At 39.1% G+C, this 25,131-nt stretch overlaps 1 protein-coding gene and 1 pseudogene across 1 annotated transcript in view; both read left to right on the top strand.

Moving 5' to 3' along the window:
* The window catches only part of PCDH15 (protocadherin related 15), a 1,821,443-nt gene that overhangs the window by 153,547 nt on the left and 1,642,765 nt on the right, over window positions 1–25,131 (top strand). The gene's annotated exons all lie outside the window — the stretch shown is intronic.
* Window positions 17,098–25,131, top strand: part of LOC125084364 (zinc transporter 6-like) — an 80,417-nt pseudogene continuing 72,383 nt past the window's right edge.

Raw genomic sequence — 25,131 nt, 5'->3', positions numbered from 1 at the left:
TAAACACAGCACTTTCCTTCATGGGCGTGGTATTCTAGTAATCGACAGAGGCAGAAAAAGCTGCTTCCAGAACAATGCATGATGCCAGGCAAATGTCATCTCTGTGAAATCACAGGTGTTTGTGCCAAACATGGTGTTACCACTGTGCTCCCCAAACCTATAATCCACAGAGCTCCTAAGTTTGGGACTGGTATAGAGAGAATGGCCCCTTTCATCCCTGCCAGACCTCATCCCCCCAGCACTGAGGAAGACCTGCTCATGATCAGAGTCTATTTTCTTCTGATCAGTCTTCTGACTTGATTCTCCGATCCTTGTCCTTAGTCTCATACTTTTTCTGTGCACACGTGGAGCATGGGTTTTGGCCTCATTCACTTAAACATGGTTTTTCAAACCCAGTGCAAGAAGCCATATTAAAGAGAAGTCACGTGTGTCTAAGGTTCCACCTCTGTCCCCATCCCTCTCCTTCAGTCACACATTTTTCTCCTCCTCCCAGTGAGAGATACCCATGCCCAACAATGAGTACAATTGTAATCTAACATTCCAGTCTGTGGGGAGAAAGGAAGGGTCATCTGTTTTAGCCAAATATGGGTTCTTCATCACGTACTCAAGGATATACAGGTATACATAAATAGTTAACTTGTTTCACATTTAAATATATTAAAATGCAACATAACTTGGCAGTTTACATGCTTTTTGCTGAATAAGGATAGTATTATAGAGCCAAAAATATCATCAGAGTCAGGAACACAGATTTGAATTTGTTTCTCTCAGTTTATAAAGGCAAGGAGGGTTAAGCAGCTCAGTAACTGAGGATATAAGATAATCGGGGGGCACTTTATAGAATATTTATTGCCTGAGTAAGTACGATTGCAATTCTATTTAATTATATTTGGGATGCAAGATAGTTTAGAAGGAAAAATCATACAGAGTTTAAAATTGCAATAAGTGAGCATTAAGCAGATCAAAGAAGGTTGGATTGATTTTCTTCATGTTTAAACCTTTTTGGACCAAATAACATCAGTCAACCTGAAATTTCTTTTTTTGTATGTCCCTTTATTGCTCTTTTGAAACTAGGATCTTCTAAGTATGCAGTGATGGGAACACAGCTTTTTCCATGACTTTGTTGTATTTTCTATGGAGGGCAAAGTCGGGAGCATTCTTCCAGTTCATTTTATTTTTTTTTATTTTTTTTTAAAGATTTTATTTATTTATTTGACAGAGAGAGATCACAAGTAGGCAGAGAGGCAGGCAGAGAGAGAGAGAGGAGGAAGCAGGCTCCCTGCAGAGCAGAGAGCCCGATGCGGGGCTCGATCCCAGGACCCTGGGATCATGACCTGAGCCGAAGGCAGAGGCTTTAACCCACTGAGCCACCCAGGCGCCCCTTTCCAGTTCATTTTAACCTCCTAGATCATAAGACAGTGTCTGGAATAGTATCATCTTCTGCCAAATACCCCATTTCCAGAAGATGCTGAACTGCTCTTGTTTTGGGATTGGCTCTGGGATGAAGTGAGATGCCAAGCCATGGGAATGACTCCTTTGATGGGCATCTGTCTCATGTTTCACTGCTTCTGTTTCATAGCTTGTCCTTGACTATAGTGAGCTCCAATGCTCCACCCTCATACACCACCCTGAAGCTGGGTGGTGTAACATATAAGACTCAGAAATCAATCCCTCTGAAGCCTTCCTAGAAACACAACCCACACCCTGGCTTGTCTATACAGACACATTCATCCCGTGATTTCTGGGGCATCTATGAAGTGGGCCCTACTGTTTCACACTAGGTAGTAAGGAGTAAACTAAATCAAATTCCTGTCCTCATAGAGCCTGCATTGTGGTTGGGGATTAAACCAACAGACTCGTGACTGCATGGCTGGGGAGGGGGCCTGGAATCTGTGTACCTGAGCTGGTTCCTGTGCAGACACGAGGGGACTGGCAGCTGATGCTGATGGCCAGTTGGTCTGACCACTCCTGTTCTCCACCACGGGCTGGGTGGGCTGAAATTCCAACCTTGGAAGGGTGGGACACAGGTGGGCAAGTCAGGAAGTAATTGCCTGTGATAGGGAATTTCTTGTTTTAGAATACAGTGTTTATACAGTACAGAACAGATCTAAAAATGATGTTTTTCACAGTAATGTAGACTTACAATAATGTGACCCATAAATAATTTGGGGACTTAACTAGTATTACAGTGTTTTACTAAATTATGTCAGCCAGAGAAGAGTGTTACAATGAAGAAGCAGATACAAGGTTAGAAAGTAATGTTAGGAGGCACCTGGGTTGCTCATTTGTGAAGCGTCTGCCCTGGGCTCAGGTCAGGATCTCAGTGTCCTGGGATGGAGCCCCATATCGGCTCCCTGCTCAGCAGGGAGTTTGCTTCTCCCTTTGCCCCTCCTCCCTCTCATGCTCTCTCTCTCTCAGATAAAATCTTTAATAAAGAAAAAGGAAAGTAATGTTAGGGGGTCCTAATTTTAATAGGATGACCAGAAGTGACCCCTTTGGGGGAGTGACATTTGAGCAGACATGTGAACACCAAGGATAGCAAACCAGGGGTAAAGAATATTTGGAAGGTAGAACAACAGGATTTCCTAATGCCCTTGAGATTAAGAATAATACCAATGTTTTCAAAAATTTAAACTATCATTTTATGTTTCAGCATCTGTTAGATAGTCTTAATTATCTATTAATTTTGGCCAATAATATGATTGACAGTATTAAACTATATGATTAACATACTTAAAAAAAAAAAAAGCAAAATAGTTCCATCTTTCTAAAATCCTTCTGGGGCTTCTCTCCTGAGTTGAGCCTATCATCCAAGGATTAGAGGCAGCAAATTGCTAGAGTCCCCATTTCTTAGCCTATTTAAAAGGATGACCACTTATTATCCTTATTATTTATTTATACTTAACATTGTTTTAAATTGTATGAAGAAATACTGTGATTTAAATTAAGTGAATGGCGAGAACATATTTCAATAATTGTATGATAACTTCGGCTGTGCTGGAATATAGAAGATCAGGGGTAAGGAGAGATTTCTGCCTCCAAATATCCCTCTGAGCTGACTTAGGAAATCTCATCTAAAGATTTAACATGGTGGTAGTCTGCCAAACACACATTCTTCAGAAAACTGCTAAATAAGCTTATTTTTCTCTCTGAAGCCAATTTTAGAGCTTAGTGTTTCCAAAAATCCGGATCTGGCTTTATGAAGGTGTTATTATTGTTATTGGGGTGATGCTACTCTCTGTTCCAGTCAGTGTAGGGTAGACTAATGTGATAAGATCTCCTGACTCCTAAGACATTGTCCCTTTCTCTCTGATCTGGATGCTCCTAACACTTTGTATGTTTTTTATAGTTTTTATTTATTTGTACCCAGTGTCAAAGTTAATACACACCAACACACATGTACATCTCAACTTGAGCTTTGTTAACATTGAAAATAGGTGTAATCCACCTTTTCATTCCTCAGTCCCACATGAAGACTTTATTGTCTGGTGGTAAATAGCACAGTCTTCATGCCAGCTGGACACAGGTACACATCTTAGTTTTGCTCTTACCAGCCACTAGAGTGATTTGGTTTTTAAACAATTTTCTCAAGCCTCAATTTTTGCCATATTTTAAAACATATAATATGATTGTCAAAAATAAATAAAATGAGGCATAAATAAGAATAATTTTATATGTAATGAATAGTTAATAAATGTCAACTATTATTGCTTAGTGTGAAAAAAGTGACAAATAAATAAATGTTTTATCAAAAAAGACCCTGAATAACCAAAGCAATCATGAAAAGGAACAACAAAGCTGGAGACATCACAGTTCCGACTTCAAGTTATATTACAAAGTTAGAGTCATCAAGATAGTGTGGTACTGGCACAAAAAAGATACATAGATCAATGGAAAAGAACAGAAAACTCTGAAATAAGCCCACAATTATATGGCCAATTAATCTTTGACAAAGGAGTCAAGAACAAACAATGGGAAAAAGACTTGTCTCTTCAACAGATGGTACTGGGAAAACTGGACAGCCACATGCAGAAGTATGACAGTAGGCCACTTTCTTATACTGTACACCAAAGGAAACTTAAAATGGATTAAGCACCTAAATGTGAGAAACCACAAAATCTGAAATGATAAAAATCCCAGAAGAGAGCACAGGCAAGTCATTTCTCTGACATCTGACAGCATCCTACTAGATATGTCTCCTGAGGCAAGGGAAACAAAAGCGAAAATAAATTCTTGGGACTCCATCAAGAGGAAAAGCTTCTGCACAATAAAGGAAACAATCAGTAAAACTATAAGACAACCTACAGAATTGGAGAAGATATTTGCAAATGACATATCTGGCAAAGGGTTAGTATCCAAAATATATAAAGAACTTATACAACTTAACACCAGAAAACCCCACAAATAATCCAATTAAAAATGGGCAGAAGACATGAACAGACATGTCTTCTCCAAAGAAGACATCCAGATGGCCAACAGACACATGAAAAGCTGCTCGGTATCACTCATCATCAGGGAAATACAAACCAAAACCACAATATCACTCCACACCTGTCAGCATGGCTTAAATCAACAACCCAAGAAAAAACAGATGTTGGTGAGGGTGTGGAAAAAAGGGGACCCCTCTATGGTGAGTGCTGTGAAGTGTGTAAACCTGGCGATTCACAGACCTGTACCCCTGGGGATAAAAATATATGTTTATAAAAAATAAAATTAAAAAAAGGGGGACCCCTAAAAAATTAAAAATAGAACTACCATATGATCCAGTAATCACACTACTGGTATTTACCTAAAGAATACAAAAATACTAATTCAAAAGGATATGTGTACCCCTGTGTTTATTGCAGCATTATTTACAACCACCAAGTTATGGAAGGAGCCCAAACGTCCATCAACAGATGGAATATTCCAACAATGAAATATTAGTCATCAAAAGGAATGAAACTTGCCATTCGTGACAACATGGATGGACCTAGAGGGTATTATGTTGAGTGAAATAACTCAGTCAGAAAAAGACAAATGCCTTATGATTTCACTCACATGAGGGATTCAATAAAAAACAAATTGAATAAAAAAGCAGGCAACCCCAAAACAGTTTCTTAACTGTAGAGGACAAACATATGTTACCAGAGGGGAAGTGGGGTAGGGGATGGGTTAAGTGGTGAAGAGGATTAAGGAGTACATTTATTTTGATGATCATCAGGTGTTGTATGGAAGTGTTAAGTCTATATATTGTACAGCAGAAACTAATACACTATATATTATCTACATTGGAATTAAAAATGAAATTAAATAAAAATATTTGATAATTTACTTAAGAAAAAGCACATTGAGTTTTCCTCCCTGCTAGTGGAAGAAATAGAACAGTGGATGTGGAATTGTTAATCAAGCATTTTTTTTGTGTAATGAACCCTCTATTTTAGGGTCCATCTCCAATCAGGGTTATTTTTATCTATGGCAGTATAGTTCAGTTAGTATTGAAAAAAAAATGTTCTATATGAATACGAGCTCAGCTTGTGTTACTTGTAAGGATTTAGGAAATATATACAAACTCTCTGTTTCAAGATATTCTAATCTATATTTTCTGCATGTGCATGCTTCATAATTAAATGAGATGCTTTAAATCACCAGTGTCCATGGGTCCAAACTTTCATTAAAGGCAACATTCTCATTGCTAAGATTATTGGTTTCATGGTCATTTTGTTAGAGAAGAGAGTGGAGAATAATTTTTGTATTGTGTTGTTGTTTCCAAATCTACCCTAGATATGTTGCTATCTCTTGAGACTCTGGATTTCTTCCTTTCAGGGCATATCCCACCAGTTGTATTAGGTCAGAATTCCATTCTTGCTGATGGTCAGAAAACACAAATTTCAGTAACTCCACCAATGTGAATTCACAGTGTCTCATCTATGTCACAGATGAGTTAGAGAAAGAAAACATCTCCCAGCTAGTGAGGGTGTTCTTTGTTTGCATTAATCAGGACTTTGTGTCCATATTGTTGCTTTACTTACCTGCATTAGGACATTCCTCTGGAACATTATATGATAGGTCTTTGTAATAGGGATCACAGAGGACTTACATATAAGAGAACTCCAACAATAGGACATCTGAGAGTGAGCATTTCTCAAGATAATTTTATCCATCACCCAATAAGAACATTCTCTTTGAATAGAGAGAATTTGGTGATTTGTTGATAAATCTTTGTTGTCTTTATAAAATTCTAAGTCAAAACACTCCTTCAGGTGTCTCCTTTTCTTCCCATGTATGTTGAATTCTGCCCATTATTAGAGTCAAGACTCTGGTATGCATTTTATCTTAAAGAGACAAATCAGAACTGTGATTCTAAAGAACTGTCTTCCAAATAGCATAGCAGAGGGGTGCCTGGGTAGCTCAGTGGGTTAAAGCCTCTGCCTTCGGCTCAGGTCATGATCCCAGGGTCCTAGGATCGAGCCCCGCATTGGGCTTTCTGCTCAGCGGGTAGCCTGCTTCCACCTCTCTCTCTGCCTGCTTCTCTGCCTACTTGTGATCTCTGTCTCCCAAATAGCATAGCAGTAAAATACATAAAATGTAAATTGAAGTTAAAAACCTTAGAAGAAATAAGAAGAAACAGAATGATAATAGAAACTCTTGCTTTATAGTTCTCAACACGTCTCTTTTAAGTAGAATGCATAATTAGCAACATACGTAAATCTGGAAAAGATAATTAATTTGGAATATAAACAAATAGATACATGCTTTCAACTGGGTGCCTTCCAAAGTACATATTCAATAACCATTTGATAGTTAATTTCAGAGGTTATTCCAGGAAGCACAAGGAGAGGAGAATGAGATCCAGGATGGAGAGAAACAGAACAGTCCTTTCAGCTCGCCTACCTCTGTGGGTGTGTGACAATCAGACCATGCAGGACACTCAGCTAGTGTGCTATAGCCAGATGACCGAGATCCCAGACATGGACCCACCAGTGTCCTTCCATATTGGTCGTGGGTCATGTTCCCCAAGCCCCAGGGCTGAAACTCGTCTCATTTTTAGTTGGGCTTGTTTAAGCAAGACTTGCTGATGATACCATGAACACCCCTGCAAATAAGATAAACAAAGTTTGAGGTAAAAGCTCCCTCAGAGCTGCAAGTAAACTCACAGTTCAGGTAAGGAGTAGGGTATCAAGTTTCCTTTGCAATAGTAAATTCTTCCATTCAAATAATAATAAATAATAACAATAACAATAATAATAATGCAACTGCTTTTGATGTGCCCACAAACTAAACAGTAATACATAGCAGAGGAAAAGGAATCCAAAGTAGAAACAGGGAAAACGGAAATTCCCTTTTACATGTTGGCATGTTGGTGAATGAGCTGGAGACCTTGGAAAGCATGGGTTTCTGGGCCCCTCTCACAGAAATGTTGGTTCTGGAGACCTCGGGTGGAGTCCATATACGTGCAGCTCTGGCAGGTTCCCAGGTAACACTCACAATGTTCTAGCGGGTTCCCAGGTGACACTCACGATGCTCTAGTAGGTTCCCAGGTGACACTCATGATGTGGGTTATGAAGCCATATTTTGAGTAGCATTGATACAGATCCTATTTTCTGAACATATTTTTTTCTAAAAGGAAAAGTTAACAACAAAAGTAAATTCCAGGGGTGCCTGGGTGGCTCAGTGGGTTGGGGCCTCTGCCTTCAGCTCGGGTCATCATCCCGGGGTCCTGGGATCGAGCCCCGCGTCGGGCTCTCTGCTCAGTGGGGAGCCTGCTTCCTCCTCTCTCTCTCTGCCTGCCTCTCTGCCTACTTGTGATCTGTCAAATAAATAAATAAAAATCTTTAAAAAAAACAAAGCAATTAAAAAAAAAGGTAAATTCCAAAACAAAACACAAAAGAGAAGCACACTGAAGAAAGCAACAAATGCTTTCAGAACGTCCCTTGGGTTGAGAAGTCGTCACTGAATCCCAGAGGCAGAGACAGAGAAAACATGACAGTCGGTACCTGTGGGGATTGCAGCTGAAGCACGACAGAAGAGGAACCTTAAAAACTTACATTATTAACAAAAGAACAAAAGAAAAATAAGAGGATTTAGCATTCTACCAAATGAATTATGAGCGACTCCCCAAACAAATCTAAGAAAAATAAGATGAATGTGAATAGAAATAAAAAGAGAATATCAGAAATATAATTAATATAAAACAGAAAGATATAGAACAGGTAATCAAATCTAAGAGATTTTTCAAAAATCATAGGTAATGAACCACACCTTAGGCTTATAAAGGGTGCAGTGAAAAGCTGGGGGCACATGGTGAACAGTGGGTAGGAGGATGGATGTAGGAATAATCGGGCATACTCCTGTGTCAATAGGAGCAAGCGGAATCCTTGTGCCCTGAGTGCAGCTCTAGGAATTACAACTTCTGAGACGGACCTGAGTTACAGCAGCAAAGTCAGAGCCAGCAAAGAGCTTAAGAAGTTGATCTAAGAGCCATCCCCTACAGAGCAGCAAACCCGGACTGTGTTCGGACGGTGTTGAAAGCAAAACTTGCTATTTAATAAGCCCCATGCACAGGACAAGAAGAAACACTACCATTTTTTTCCCACAAGACCAGCATTGAACTTAGAGTACCATGTTCCAAAGATCATTTGCAGACACACACACACACACATGCTTTTATTCATATCACCTGCACATGCGTGTTCAAGTACACACGATCCAGTTTGGGAGGGGGCATGGCTGATTGTCTTACTATAGTTGGATGTTAAAGAATCTATGGATGGGTTGGAGGTATGAGTAGGTCAAAAGAAGAAAAAAAGCCATATTATCTAGATGGCATATTTTTAGTGTGCCAAAGGAATCATGAAAATTCTCAATATTTTTGCAAAGCATATAACATATACATATAGATGCTATCGATATTCCTGGGAGCACGGCCTGCAAGTGTTCCTGCCTGTGGATTATTGAGAGATCCTTCTCAGCCAGGTGTGGGGTGTATTTGGTAGCAAAGGCATGTCTCCCCCTGTGATGACGGTGGTGGGGTGCTGGGAAATGATTGAATTATGATCTATCTCGAAGTGAGAGGTGATGGAATGGGCTGTGTATGGAGTGTGAATAGAAGGGAAGCAATGATTAGTTGCTTGGCCTGAGTTGTGGTTAAAATGCAGTTGCTTTTAGCTGAAATGGGGAAAAATCCTATGTGAAAGGGGTATGTCAGAAGCTCAAGTTGGGACGCATTCATTTAAAATAGCTGGTTCACAAGCAGGCAGAGCTGCTAGGCGGTCAGCAGTTTCCAGAATTCCGGATTTGGGGCTGGGCCAGCCTGAAATTGTGCATGTGGGAGTCAACAGCACATTGACTCTGTGTGTGTATGTGTGTGTGTGTGTGTGTGTGTGTGTGTCTATAAATATACATACATACATATGTATGTATATGTATGTATATACATATATACGTATATACATATATACATATATACATATACATGCATATGTATGTGTGTATATATATATTTATAGACAGACACACACAAATATACATATATATATACACCTCAGTTAAAAAATATATGTGTGTGTGTGTGTATATATATATATATATATTTTTTTTTTTTTTTTTTAATATGGTGCTCACAGGAGGAGGAAATGGAAACAATAGCAAACAGTAAAGGAGAGAGAACCAGGGCAATTCAGTGACTGCTGGAGAGTCCAAAATACTTATCTGGGATTAGAGACCAAGGATTTGGGTGAAAGCAGGTATCCTTTTCTTCAGCTGCAATCAGGCGGGCAGGTGCAGGCATGGACGTAACCAGGACCTGATTTCACCCACCATGGCAGTGATGAGCCGTGGCAAAGATGGGCTAGATGAAAACATCTAGAACAGTGCCTGTTATAAGGAAGATCCTCAATATGTATTTATTGAATTAATTAATGTGTGTTACATAGTACCTGCTCTCTCAAATCATTATCTTGTCCCAAAATAAAACAACCCACAAAATGTAAAATCAAGGGAAGAGAACATACCTTCTCTCTCAACTTAGATTTAAAATTTCTTCTAGTTAAAGTAAAAAAAAAAAAAAGGCAAATTAAAAAATATACTTAAGGGGCGCCTGGGTGGCTCAGTGGGTTAAGCCGCTGCCTTCGGCTCAGGTCATGATCTCAGGGTCCTGGGATCGAGTCCCGCATTGGGCTCTCTGCTCAGCAGGGAGCCTGCTTCCCCCTCTCTGCCTGCCTTTCTGTCTACTTGTGATCTCTCTCTGTCAAATAAATAAATAAAATCTTTAAAAAAAAAAAAAGAAATCTCTTTAAAAAAAATATATACTTAAAAAGAAGGTAATATTTTTCTTTATGAATATAATGTTGAGTAACTTACAATATAGTGAAGAATTAAAATGTCCTTAAATTAGTTTAATAAGTTCATTGACAATATCATTGACAGCTAAAGTGAATAACTTTACCAAGTGTAATCCAATATAGTTTTTTAAAACACTTTAAAAATATTAATATGGATATGAACTCTCCCAGAGTGAACTTAATCAACCATGTTTACTGATATATGATTAGTATAAGTTATTCCAAAATTATATGATCTTACCAAATTCTACATGATATGGCCTCTTCATTTGAAAATGTTGGTCGCTAATATATTATGTTCAGTGTTGCTCTAGCAAATTAACAATACTTTTATACACCTAAAAATTAAATGAAAGTTAAATATATAAACTTAGTCATGGAACTTTTGGGGGGAAAAAAAGACTAGCTTATGAGCTGGGAAGATCCACTTTTAAGGTTTAGTAATCAAAGAGCATAATTATAGACAGACTACCTGAGTAAGATAAATAGCATGAAGAAATTATACAGAATTCTCTTCTATATCAAGCTAATGATGAGTTAGTTAATAAGTTGGGTGGACACAAATACTTAGCTATTTGGAGAAAATGAGAGAAGTTGGACTCACCTGCTATCTTAAACCAAAATATATTCTATACAGATCAACAAATTAATGTGTTTTTTTAAAATTTTATTTTTAAGCTCTACACCCAATGTGGGGCTCAAACTCAGGACGCTAAGATCAAAAGTCACATGCTGTACCAACTGAACCAGCCAGATACCCCAACAAATTAATGTTTTTGAAAAGTGGAAAAAATGAAACCATGAAACATCAATAAAAGTACTTTAATATCATGGGGCGCCTGGGTGGCTCAGTGGGTTAAGCCGCTGCCTTCGGCTCAGGTCATGATCCCAGGTCCTGGGTTCGGGCCCCGCGTCGGGCTTTCTGCTCAGCAGGAAGCCTGCTTCCTCCTCTCTCTCTGCCTGCCTCTCTGCCTACCTGTGATTTTTCTCTGTCAAATAAATAAATAAAATCTTTAAAAAAAAAAGTACTTTAATATCATAATTGATATCATAACTTCAATATTTTATTTTATATATCATCTTTTCTAATCATGGCATAAATGCCACAATGCATGAGTAAAATTATTAAAAATATGAGCAAATGAAAGTTAACAGCTTGGGGAAAATAGTTGTTGCAGGATGACGAAGGGCTAATATTCATAAGTGTATTATTCTTGCAGATTAAGCAGTAAAAAGGCACCATCAGATGCCAAAAATAGGAACCTTTTAACTTCATGAAGAAATCTGCATGAAGATGATAAAATGCACAACAGAAATTTTTAGAGGGAATTAGAATACAAGTTAAATTTCATCAGTGGGAAATAATTACATATGATACAGCAATGTTGACTAATATTCAGCATCCATATAAAATAACAGGCATATCTATGTGGACTGTAACAGAAATGATTCTATTACCAGTGTAAGGAAAATGTCTTATCTATTTACGTAAAAATCGTGATGTTATATATTTGTATATAAGTACATAAGTATATATGGATATACATGTATATTTCTAAGTGATTTGGTTATAAATACACGTGGAAGATAATTATGAAACAAATTGTTGCATGCTAATTCACTAGAAGAAAAAAATATATTGTAATACCTAAATGTGGCAAAACCAGGAAAATGCAGATTTTCTTTTCTTTTTTTTTTTTTTTAAAGATTTTATTTATTTATTTGACAGAGAGAGATCACAAGCAGGCAGAGAGGCAGGCAGAGAGACAGGAGGAAGCAGGATCCCTGCTGAGCAGAGAGCCCGATGCGGGACTCGATCCCAGGACTCCGAGATCATGACCTGAGCCGAAGGCAGCGGCTTAACCTACTGAGCCACCCAGGCACCCCGAAAATGCAGATTTTCAATACAGGTGTTTTCATGGTCATTTCTTTCTCTTGCGCAGCTGTAAGGTGTTCCTATCCGCTGGTCATGTCGTGTACAATCATGCTTCTTCTGCCTCTAGATTTTAATCCTCACATGGCTCCATTTTAATTTTCTCCTTCATGGCGTCTTTTTCTTTCGTTCCTACAGTGACAACTTAAAAAATTAATTTGATTCCAATTTATCATGTTTTAAAAAAATTCTGAACTGCTTTGGTTCCCTATTGTAGTTGATGAATATAAAGCTAACCCTGATAAGAAAGGAATCAAAGCACAATTCCCTGCGCTTTTGAAGAATTAATTAGGTGACAGTCTGCAAAAATAAGAGATAATTATTTTGATTTTTCTTTTGCTTCAAAGCTGGAGATGGTCTGGGTAGGGGGTTTTGCTTACATTTGAGCAGGTAAAGCCCACACAGGTTGTTAATACTTCCATTGGCTTGATTGCTGTCTACTGAATCTCTAATGAAATCCAAACACTTTTAAAAATGGGCATTTTATTATTTTGTCACTAAAGACTAAACTCTGGATAAAATCTATAGTAGAGGATAACAATGAACAGGTTTGGGAAAATGCTTCATTTGCATTGTTTAAATATTTGGTTATATTCTAGTAGGAAAAGAAAAAGTATTTCCATTTTAAAATTAAGATAATTCAACAACCTTATGTTTTACAGCAGGAAACATGCCTCAGAGTACTTTTCACAGTTCAGTTTCTCGTACACAAGGCAATTTAAACATGGTGACCTTTCTCCAGAAGGAGCCAGGAGCTGGAGCTCTGCTCAGGAATTCCCTTTTAGCATAAAATTCTAATCCAAGTTTAGATTATGCTTCAGAGGAAATGGAGATATTTAAAGCCCATTGCCTTCTGGGGGTCTGAAGTCTTCAATACATTCACTAGGCAGACCCATCTGGATTCTGTGTTTGTTGACTTTCTAGGATTGATTTTAACTTTTTTTTTTTTTTTAACTCATTCTCAAGACTCAAAGTATTTACACATCATTTATTCTTTTTCTTAATTTTTTTTAAAGATTTTATTTATTTGTTTGACAGAGAGAGAGATCACAAGTAGGCAGAGAGGCAGGCAGAGGGAGAGGAAGAAGCAGGCTCCCTGCTGAGCAGAGAGCCTGATGTAGTGCCGGATTCCAGAACCCTGAGACCATGACCTGAGCCGAAGGCAGAGGCCACCCAGGCACCCCTACACATCATTTATTCTTGAGATGTTTTTCCTTTTTTTGAGAAACTGTGTCTTTAATAACTGACTTCTGACAACTAATACATATCCACATTTATAGCTTGAGAAAATAATTTTCTCAGTAAAGAAACTGCCAATTGGTGGATGGAGAGTGGATCTGAAAAACTCATTCTTTTTAAATTCTGACTGAAACCTGTTGCTCTTTTTCTGATTACTTACTTCTGCTAACTATGAGAGGTCATGGAGGGAGGATGCATTTATTTGCAGAAGACATTCATGAATTTATTTTTATAAAAAATGTGAATTTATATCTAAATATATATGCATATTTTAAACAATTTGCTTTCCTGATACCTAATTCAAGTAAATGAAAATTTCAGATCTATTTTCTTCTGAAATATGCTCTTATGGGTGGTGTGGGTGACTCTGTTCGTTAAGCAGAAGCAGATTCCCCAACATGGGCTCAATTCCAGGACCCTGGGACCATCACCTTAGCTGAAGGCAGATGCTTCACTGACTGAGCCACCAGGCACCCCAAGTTGTGGAATTTAAAACCATTACTCATAAACCTTTTGAAACAGAGTATGAAGGAAACAAATGATGATAATATTGTCCATCTATTTTAACCATTAAAATATAAAATATAGTTAAAATTCAAACCACATGGACAGACAAGGTTAACTTTCTGCTGCTTACCTTTCTAGTGCTTCTCCATCGGTAATGATTATTAATATTTTCCTGTTTTATTTCAAAATACATGTGCAAATAAAATACATGTATGTTTACACATGTACATGCATACACTAGGATATTTTTGTTTACACAGAAAGCCTCATAACATATGTAGAATTTAGTCTTTTGTCTTATATCACAGATAGCCCAGATAGAGTTTTTAAAATAGGCCCCGTATTGATAATTTATATTGTGTGATTTTTGCAGAGCAGTTTATATAGAAATATATTCACTGATTAATTTGGAATTAGTAGGCCATTATAATAATTATAGTTTTAATATAGGTCGATGTCCCTGAAAAAGAGGTATACAAATTTGTATGAGTTTGAATTTGAATGAATATTATGGTTACGTTGATACTGAATAGAAAGTAAGCAAAGTGCCGATTTACTTTTCTTCAATTGTAGCAATGAAAATGTATTATTGGTCTTCTTAAAGCTGTGTAACAGCTGATAATGATTTTAGTATTATATTGATGCTATGATTTCAGTATATGCTAAATGTTGATCTTGTAATATCGTACCATTTTCCATAGTATATTGAGACTCTGATCATGTCTTCTGCCTATTTTTTGACTCTGAGGTGTAGAATTTGCATGGCATAGCAGAAGTTGAACAGTAAGCCTAAAATAAGCTTAGGGATAAATATAGTCTGAATATACAGTTGTTTTATCTCCTATGGATAATTCACATTTGAATTAGTGAACTGTCAGTAATTGATAATGTCTGGCTCCATGTTTCACAAGATAGTTATATTTGACTCTTACCAAGACGCTGTAGGTTGGGGTTGTTGATGACAAATGAGTCATTAAAAGTGAATGAGTTTGTGTCTAGCTAGAATGCTAAACATGGAAAATGGCCTATTATCCAATAGGCCAATTCATATTTCCTCATTCATGTTCAGCATTGATTGAAAATACAGGGCAAAACATTGCCACTCTCTGAAAGCACTATTCAAAGCATAGGAGATGCTGTATGTATATTTGTGTATATACCTATATGTATAAATAGCTGAGTGTGTATATATATGTGTATACACACAAGCACACATATATGCCTATGTAATATCCATATTATATATAGCTGTCATTATTAGGAGATTATATATGTGTCATAAATTCCACTATTAAATTCAGAAAATACAAAACTTTGCCAGACTTCATGAGTTGAATTTCAGCATCATTTATATTTTATTTGTCACTATGGTATATGTATACATAATTAAATTATCAAGCTAAACTTTTAAAACAGATGAAAATATCACTGACCACTTAAAAGATAATTATGTAGGATAATTTGATTTCCACTATGGTTTTGCCTATGTCAGTTGCTAGAAAATGAAACTACTTAAATTGGGGATAAAAGTTGAATATTTATTGCATTTCCTTAGTTTTTAAGAGCTGGTGCAGCAGTATTCAGGCTGATTAGACAGGGAAAAAACTGTGCCAAGCAGTTTTTAATTGCGCTAAATTGTTTTGCATGTACTCTGAAAATTTCCTTTAAATAACACATGTGGACATAAATGTACCTTTTAGTTTTAGATTATCAATGCATGGGTCATGTTGAATATTGAATGAGCCATATCCTCATAAATATAAATATCCATATTATTACCTTTCTGTGTTCTGATCAATATCATTTAAAACACACACATACACACACAGAGACACACACATACACACTCACACCTATACCTACCCGTACACTATTACGTGGAGGGAGACAGAAGGTTCTCTTTGGCCTTTATTCTGTGTATCCCATTTATACTAAAGAACCAAACCAAATAAAAATAATTCCCACTTAGTGAAAACATTCTTTTTTCCTGCTGTTGATATATGGGATTCTATTCTGGGAAAGGTATAAAGTACAGCTTGTATAGTTTGACCCTCTTAAATTGCCCATATATGATAGGAGCTCAGTGAGTTACCAGCAACAAATCATCTTTTAAGATGTACAGAAAAGGTACACACATTATGGAAAACAATGATCATCAAAAAATTAAAGAACGGGGGTGCCCGGGTGGCTCAGTTGTTAAGTGTCTGCCTTCGGCTCAGGTCGTGATCCCAGGGTCCTGGGATGGAGCTCTGCGTTAGGCTCCATGTGTGGCTGGGAGTCTGCTTCTCCCTCTCCCACTCTCCCTGCTTGTGTTCCTTCTCTTGTTTTATCTCTATCAAATAAGTAAATAAAATCTTTAAAAATAAAATCTTAAAAAAAAAAGAATGTTGTGATCCAGCAATATCCTTTCTGGGTATTAATCCAAAGGAAATGAAATGAGTATCTGAGCTCTCTGCACAATGACCTTTATTGCAGCATTATTCACAGTAGCCTATCTAAGGAAACAATCTAAATGTCCGTTGATAAATGGATAAAATGTAATACCTAAAATGTATGCACATGTGTATGCATAGAAGGTATGTACATACATAGAATGGAATATTACTCAGCCTTAAGAAGGAAATCTTGCCACATATGACAACATGGATGAAGCTGAAAGATACTATGTTCAGTGAAAAGAGCCAGACACGGAAAAACAACCATTGCATGATCTCATATGTGGAATCTAAACTAGATGCAGCAAGTGGGGTGGTAGGGGTGGAAACAGGGAGGTGCGCATGGAAGGGTACAGTGTTTCATTGATGAAGGGTAAGTTCTGGGGATGCAAAGCACCACAGGATCAGAGTTCAAAATACTGCGTCTTACACTTGAAATTTGCTGAGCTGGGACATACTCAGTGTTCTGCCCCCCACCCCCATCCCCCACTCCACACACACATGGCAGCTTGTAGGGATCATTTCTCAAAGTGTACGTTTGTCAAAAACCTCAAGCTGTGCACTTCAAATCTGCAATTCTGAGTTGTCATTTATACTGCAAAGTGGTGGGGGTGGGGGGAGGTGAAACTCCATGTAATGCAGGCGTGAGCCTGACGGATGCATGGCTGGAAGTGCAGAGGGAGGAGAGCGAGAAGGTGGCTCAGAGCTGCGGCGGGGGGATGTTCACCTGCCGCTGGCAGCCAGTGCCATGCCACCCCGGCCAGGAGCTAAGGCCTCACTGTCCAGAGAAAGCGTCAACACCAGGGGAAATGGGGGTGAAAACCAAACCTAATGATTGGTTGACCCTCTCCCCTTCACCCCAACTAGGAACAAGTGATAAGTCTGTATATGGAAAAAGCAGGCTTCAGTAAAAGGAGGTAGGCCAGGAAGTGCCCAAAGGGAGAGAAGAGGTAGGAACGAGGACTGGAAGTAACTCTACAGCTTCAGTAAGGAGATTGGCTTTGAGTGTATTTCATGGTAAAAGTGGCCTCCTATTCAGTGTCTTTTCTCTTTTTTTTTTTTTTTCCCTTGAATAAGAGTTTATTTTGTAAGATCTGAGAACTGCAACTTGAGACCTGCAAACCACGGCAAACAGAGGCAAGTCCAGCAAACAAAAGAACATTATTTTCTGGAGGAGGAAAGCCATGGGGGTCGTGGTTCTGAGTGAAAGGCCCTTGGAGAAGAGTGAGAGTTCATGGTGGTGATGGTCTCTGCTTGGCTGAGATGGAAGGGTAGTAGCTTCTTATAGGAGATGCAATGTCCATCTTTTCCTGTTGGGGCCTATAACTGAAATCCTCTTCCTCTTAAGTTTCTTTGTTGGAGACTGTGATGGACATTTCTGCTGGGGGGTTGGCTGTCAACAAAGTGACGGTGCCTCATCCGGAACTCTTCCTGCTGCTGTATCCCCAGGCTCACAGCAGGCACCTTCTACAGGCTGGATGGGGCAGGGGAGGCAGGGCCAAGCCTTTCTGCTCTCCACACACACCTCCTCCAGCTCCTGAGCATCTCCAGTGGCCTGGCTTCACCCCCAAAAGGATGCTTCACAAGTCCTCTCAGCTGGGCACATTCTTACAGCTGCCTGCACAAGGCCGGCAACAGCAGCTGTGGTGAGTAGGGAGGTGCTGGCCGATGGCTGGGAGTGTACCTGCCTTCTGTGGAGCCTGGGGTTGGAGAAAGCAGCATTTTGCCAGTCCAGTCGCACTTTCCATCTGCCCTTCCTGGGGGGCAGCTCCTTCATGCCCTCTCCACCCACACTTGGAGTTTCCAGAAACTTTGGGCAGGACCCAGCCTAGGCCAGCTGCTTTTCTCCTAAATGCACATAAAGACTTTCTCTTTGTAGAAGTTCATGTGTCCTGTTGGCTCCACTGCCTCCAGGAAATCCTTTCTTATTTCCATTTCAAATAAAAAATTTGTCATTGAGGGGTGCCTGGGTGGCTCAGTGGGTTAAAGCCTCTGCTTTCGGCTCAGGTCATGGTCCCAGGTTCCTGGGATCGAGCCCCGCATCGGGCTCTCTGCTCAGCAGGGAGCCTCTTTCCTCCTCTTTCTCGGCCTGCCTCTGCCTATTTGTGACCTCTGTCTGTCAAATAAGTAAATAAAGTCTTTTAAGAAAAAAATTTGGCATTGAGAGGGCATCTACCCCACTCCTCTGCAGGCTGATAAGCTCCTGTTTTCATGGGAGCTGTCCCAACAGTCCTCTTAACAGAACTCAGAGACTGGAAAGGCAGATGGAAGGCATGGTGCTAAATCCTGTTTATATGATAACACATTAGCCCCTTTAACCTGTAAACCACTTTTGGAGAAAGCGTCTGTTGTGGAAATGGGCATGGGCAGAGGTATTTATCTGTATTTCCATAGTGTCTTGAATCACACTATATAGAAAAAACATAGATGGTTTTAATCTCTTTAAGTCCCTGCCCATTGCTTACCTTTACTCTGTTCCAAGGCCCCTCCCATGTGAATCCTACAATGCACTTAGTATTTAAATAATGCATACTCTTTGTAGTGGGGGTTCAGTTGGTGGTATGAGGTGGATAAGCTGATCCCCTTCTTTTAGGACTTGTCACTGCTGCCCTTCTTGATAGCGTCATCTTCGCACATGGCTCTAAATACATTAAGATGGGGCGGTGTCTTGTTTGTTTTTTAAAGCTAGTATTTGTGTCTCAAACTCTAAGGACTGAAATAAGAAAATTTTGAATGCAGTATTTCGGATTCTGGGTTCTATAACAAAGGGACAGACCATTGATATGTAAAGTGCCTCTCAATTATTTTCTCAACACAAGGATGAATTATTCACTCAGTTGTGGGCTCAGTGTCAGGTGGAAGAAGGCAACTGGAATCGAGGTTCCTTTAACAAATCTGGAGCATATCTGGGTATTAGAGCAGACCTCCTTGGCAAGTTCAGAATGTGACAACCACTCCGACCTTGGCCTTCATCTGCCCTCCAGGGTCCTGTTATCTCTGCATTTCCCTGCATTAGTTTCTGGCTGTGGGTCAAGATGACATGCAAGCCAAACATGTGGATAATTAGGTTTCCTTCACAGGCCACCCGTCACAATGTGAGTTATGCTCCAGTCTTTGGGTTTTAAGCGACACTCATAAAATGCAGTTTCATACTATTTGAAGTAGGCATGTAATCATTTCTCAGAACTTACCCTCTTTCAATGACATCCTTGAATGTATCTGTAAATCAGAAAGTTATGTCTAATGCTAGAGAATGCAGTAATGGAAAGACAAAGAATTATCTCTTTATCTGTAATATGAAATGCTTAAGATACTGAAGAACTATGTTGTTATATTAATATTTAATACATTTTCTCATAGCCTATATAACTTTACAAATGTCAACTCCTACTTATATATCTAGGAGTGTGTTGGGGTAACTAGCCTTTATGGACAAAAGAGCATAGGGACCTATCTGGGGAAATATAGCTAAAGCTGTATAATTCCAAATGTTTAGAAATCATGGAATAATCATTAAACGTAGCTACATAGATACCTATGAACACATGTAGGCTTTCTGTTTGACTTTTCCCATAGCCAGCAGAGTTAGAAATAATAGAGGTTTTCTTGGTCACACAGATTTCTGGACCAAGACACTTAGGTTGATGTTAGATCATTGAGGGGACTGTCTGTGGTTCATGTATTGGTCAAGGAGTCCACTCTGACAGCATGTGGTCAGATCTGAGCACCCCACGGCACGAACACATGAGCCTTTCTTTCCTTAGAGATGGGGGGAGGTGGAGCAAGGTTTAGGGCAGGGCAGGGTCATCTAACGAAGAGCACATGGGCTCTGGATTCTGAAATTCAGGCGTCTATTGTGTGGCCTTCTGGCCGATGGGCCCATTGGACGGAGCCTTTGTCAGGTTTTGTGTTAGAGGTAGCTTTGGAGAATACCAGATACATGGAGCTGCTGCTCCTTCTATCTACCTATTTCTCTAAGTGAGTATATTTCTTATTTTTATTTTATTTATTTATTTTTTAATTTTGTGAGCTTTGGGAGCTCAGCAAGAGCAGGTATGTGCCCAGGGACTGGGGCAAGTGTGTGGTTGACTGGTCAGTTAGCGGGAGCCCATCTGTTCTTCGTGTCAGTGAACTCTATAGGAGTTTTTGTGAGACAAGAGCAGGGCCACTGGAAAAGCACCCCCCTTGGCAAATAGCCAGGAAAATACCTCCCTTTGACCAAGAAAACCTTCAAGTGGAGAGTGTATAACCTTCTCTTAATGGACCTATCAAGACTCCTGTCTGTACAGTAGTAACTAATGAGTGGAAATTCTAAGTGAATCTCAACAGCTGACCAGTTTGAGAAGACAATCCCAGAACATTTAATATCTTCAGTTACTTTTATTTAGTTTTCAGGGACTTGTCATTTGGCTCTATTGGTAGATGCTGGAGAGGGCTTGATGGCATGATCATCGCATAGGTGCCTCCTGATGGGTTCAGAGCTGTCCCCACTCCCTGCAGGCACATTCTGAGTTGGTTCCTCTTGCTGTCTCCAACCCTCTCCTCAGACTGACTAATCTCCTATCCAAAATGACAGTGTCTCTCATCACTGACCCTTTTTTATCCCTTCAGACTATTTGAGAATAGGATAACCTTTTCCCCATGCATAAATGAGCCTGAGAAATAATTATATTTTATGATTGCCTTGAGTGGAGCTGTCCATTCTTTCCCAGATTGTCTCAAGTTCATTCCTGCAGGGAGATGAACTTCCTTGACCTCTGGAAGCTCAACTAGATTTTCCAGATTCCATGCGGTGGCATTATCTACATTATGCACTTAGCTTGCTATTTTGGAACATTGTTGTATCTTCCTGTAGTTCCCTAAATTGCATAGATACACATTCTACATGATAAGCAAATGTTAGAATGGGGTGAGCAGGGTATTTCAAGCCAAGTCTGGGCCATGGGTATCTTTTTATTTGTTTAGATCTTCCATGAGTTCCCAGAAATACCTCTGCTTGGAAAATTTATTAATCTAGTGATGCTATCAAGTTAATATATTGGGGTTTGGGGTGACAAATATTCCTTTAAAAGTTTTGGGGAGAACTAGAGGGTATAATGCTTAGCGAAATAAGTCAATCCGAGAAAGACAACTATCATATGATCTCCCTGATATGAGGAAGTGGAGATGCAGTGTGGGGGGTAGGAAAAGAATAAATGAAACAAGATGGGATCGGGAGGGAGACAAAGCATAAGAGACTCTTAATCTCACAAAACAAACTGAGGGCTGCTGGGGGGAGGGGGGGAGGGAGAGGGTGGTGGGGTTATGGACATTGGGGAGGGTATGTGCTATGGTGAGAGCTGTGAAGTGTATAGACCTGGTGATTCACAGACCTGTACCCCTGGGGCTAATAATACATTATATGTTAATAAAAAAAATCTAAAAAATAAAAAAAGAAATGGGGGAGAGACAGTTTGTGAACGGAGGGTTGTTGGGTTCACCTTTTCTTAAATTCAGAAAGCTAGAAGACATAAAATGTTGCCATCAAGAATAATTAAAAGATCTGCAGGTAATCCTAAGAGGTTTCTGAGGCCCTTAAAATTAATATGGAAGCCCTTAAAATCTTATTACTCCTATTATATTCTGTGATGTACAGATACTTTTACTGAAGCTTTCTGCCTTTTCATGTCCAAGTTTACATCCAATTTTAGTTTTATTTCTTTAAAAATTGCATTCCTTTGTTATTTTGAATATATCTCTTCGACTACCATAACTTTAAATCTCATTTTAAACAGGTCAGTCTAATACCTTCAGTAGAGGTAGGTAGACACTGCGCTGTAGGTATACACTTTAGATTTTATTGCTTATTGTCAGTAGTTTCCTATGATTTAACATGTTGAACTCTGAGAACTGCCTTGATTCTTGGAGTACTGGAGAATCAGCATTTTTTTCTTGATGCCTCCAACATGGTACAAAATAATACAGAGAATTCTGAGGCCCTGAAACATTGAGATAATAGGAAGTAGGTAGATCTTTGGATTGAAAAGTTTTTGCAACTGAAATGAAATGATTGATAATGTTCTTGAGCTTTTCTGGGCATTTTAAAACCATTTAGAATTTCTGTTCACTTCTAAAGGTGATCTTTAATGTAAATTCTTACCCAGGGTCTATCAATACAAGGCATAAGTGATGGTAAACATCACACTAAGCATATCTATTGGTACACATTAGAAAGTGTAGGATTTAGAATGTGATTGCATAATATTATAAAATCAAAATCACTGAAAGGACTGACCATTCTGTTTAATTTCATAACCATTTTCACTCACTAGTCCTGAATAGAGTACCTTCCTAATACAGCTAGAGTGACCAATTAATGGATTGCTTTGAATTCCTAATTTCAGTCTCCTCAGTACATAAGTCTGAATATGTTGCTAATTACATATTTCCTGGCTGCTGTGGGACATTCAGAAATATATTTTGGATGTTAGGAATATTGATTACATAAGCAATAATGTTTGACAGATTTGCATCAGACAGAACCCAACTCTGCATTTAACAAGTTTGTATAAATAATCATTGTCCTTTTCACATTTCAAATTCTGTTAGTAATAACAAATCGTAAGTTCTAAACTTCAAAATGTTAGCCTAACATTCTCAAGTTATCCACTAGAAACAATCTTTTATTGTAAATATTGGTGGACTTCATTCCTTTCTAGAGGATTGTTTTATGGGAACAGACTAGTCCTGTAACTTATCCTCACTGGACATTCAAGAAAAAAAAGGATTTTTAACAACAAATTGGCTATTTGGAAATAGGTAAATCTTGATTCATTGTATATAGGTGAGCAATTTACTATTAAATTTACAATTTAATTTATTTACTATGTAGGTACTATTAACCTACAGGAAATATTGACTTGGTAATTTTGTTGTGTTATTCTTTTTTTTTTTTTAAAGATTTTATTTATTTATTTGACACAGAGAGAGATCACAAGCAGGCAGAGAGGCAGGCAGAGAGAGGAGGAAGCAGGCTCCCTGCTGAGCAGAGAGCCCGATGCGGGGCTCGATCCCAGGACCCTGAGATCATGACCCGAGCCGAAGGCAGCGGCTTAACCCACTGAGCCACCCAGGCGCCCCTTGTTGTGTTATTCTTGTAGAAAAGGCAGCCCCATGTGTTTGATTCCCAACAACTGACAACAGCAGGACCACCTTAGCCAGGTGTCTGTGTTTCCTTTTCTTTAGCAAAAACTCTCTATTTTAGGCCATTGACTTTAAGACTTTTTTTCTCACATAATATGTATACATGTTCAAATGTGAAATAGTACACAAAACTCATAATGAAAATGCCCACTGTCTGGTCCGTCCCCAAAATTACTCCTATGGCTCAGTGTTAACTAATTGTATTTGGCTTTTCCTGAAAGCTTTCGTCTGCATCTCTTTCTTGATTTTCCCCATGTTAGTTGTTACTTGTAGATGTCCTCCTATGAAAAATCGATGTGGTCTGCTTACACTGGAACGTCTCTGTACAGCCTTTCCCAGCACCCTTTCCTTCATCCCACCTCCTGCACTTTTAACACCATGGGCGTTTGATTTGTAATATTCTAACTACATAAACATAACTCTCTCCTCCATGTGATTTTTCTTTTATTTCACAACTCTGTGTAAGTGTGGAGTTGGAAGAAACAAATGAAGACTATGTCATTTGGCTTGGTTTGCAAGGACTCCATGTCATTCTGAAACTCTCCAGTCCCTTCTCTTCTGTGTCTTAAACCTGTCTCATGTTGGTCCTCTTGGGATCCAGTCGCTCACTAAGTTTTCTAGAGATTTCCTAGAGACCCAGTACTTCATGTTATCTATCTCACAAATCTTTTCCCCTTCTTTGGTGGGGACAGCCTTTAGGAGTTGCCTAAGGAAGCACGTTTGAGAATTAGGCATTCTGAGCTCATAGCTATCTGGCTTCTCTTCATTCTCCTTCTACCCCTGACTACAGAGTGGCTTGATACGAAATTCTCAGGTGAAGATAAATTTCCCTTATTCTGAAGTCCTTCTCCCATTGTCTCCAAGGTGCTTATTGCTTTCTGTAAGTTGAATAGTTCATGATGTCTGACTTGTATACATTGTATGAAGGCTCTTACTAATCTTACCATTACCAAAGTCCTTACAAAGTCTGCGGTGGTTTCTTATCCATTTTGTTACTATACTTGTGTCATGTGATTTGTATCTGTTGCAATCAGTATTACTCCTTGTGTTGGATACTTTCTGATGGCTTTCAAACTGCAATATGACATCTACAGTTGCAGAAGAACTTCATTATTTCTTTGGTAACTTGATGAATTTCATTCATTAGCTCTGTAGCTCAGTCATCAGGTGCCACGTAAATGACCTCCTCAAAACTTAGAAGCTTCCAGAGTGCACAACAGCTCCCACTCCTCACCTCTGCTTTCTCATAGCAGCCTTGGTCACACACTCCCTGAAGGTCTGTGAGTCTGCTGGGGCGACTCCGCCCCTGTGACCCTCCAATTAGTGGCCTCCCAGCGTGGTCCTCACGTGTACACTGTTCTTGCTACTCAGGTCACATCGGCAGAGAAGTACCCTCTGCCCGAAATGAGTGTGCATGGAAAGTACTCGGGAGAATTGGGGCCACTAAGGCCATCTGTTGCCTTCTGGAAATTGTGTTCATTGGGTCTTGTATCTCTGTCTTGATGACCTTTAT

The sequence above is a fragment of the Lutra lutra genome, chromosome 14 (assembly GCF_902655055.1).
Source record: "Lutra lutra chromosome 14, mLutLut1.2, whole genome shotgun sequence".
Classification (NCBI taxonomy): Eukaryota; Metazoa; Chordata; class Mammalia; order Carnivora; family Mustelidae; genus Lutra; species Lutra lutra.
The sequence above is the reverse complement of the archived record's forward strand: the minus strand, read 5'-3'. Positions and strand labels throughout refer to the sequence as shown.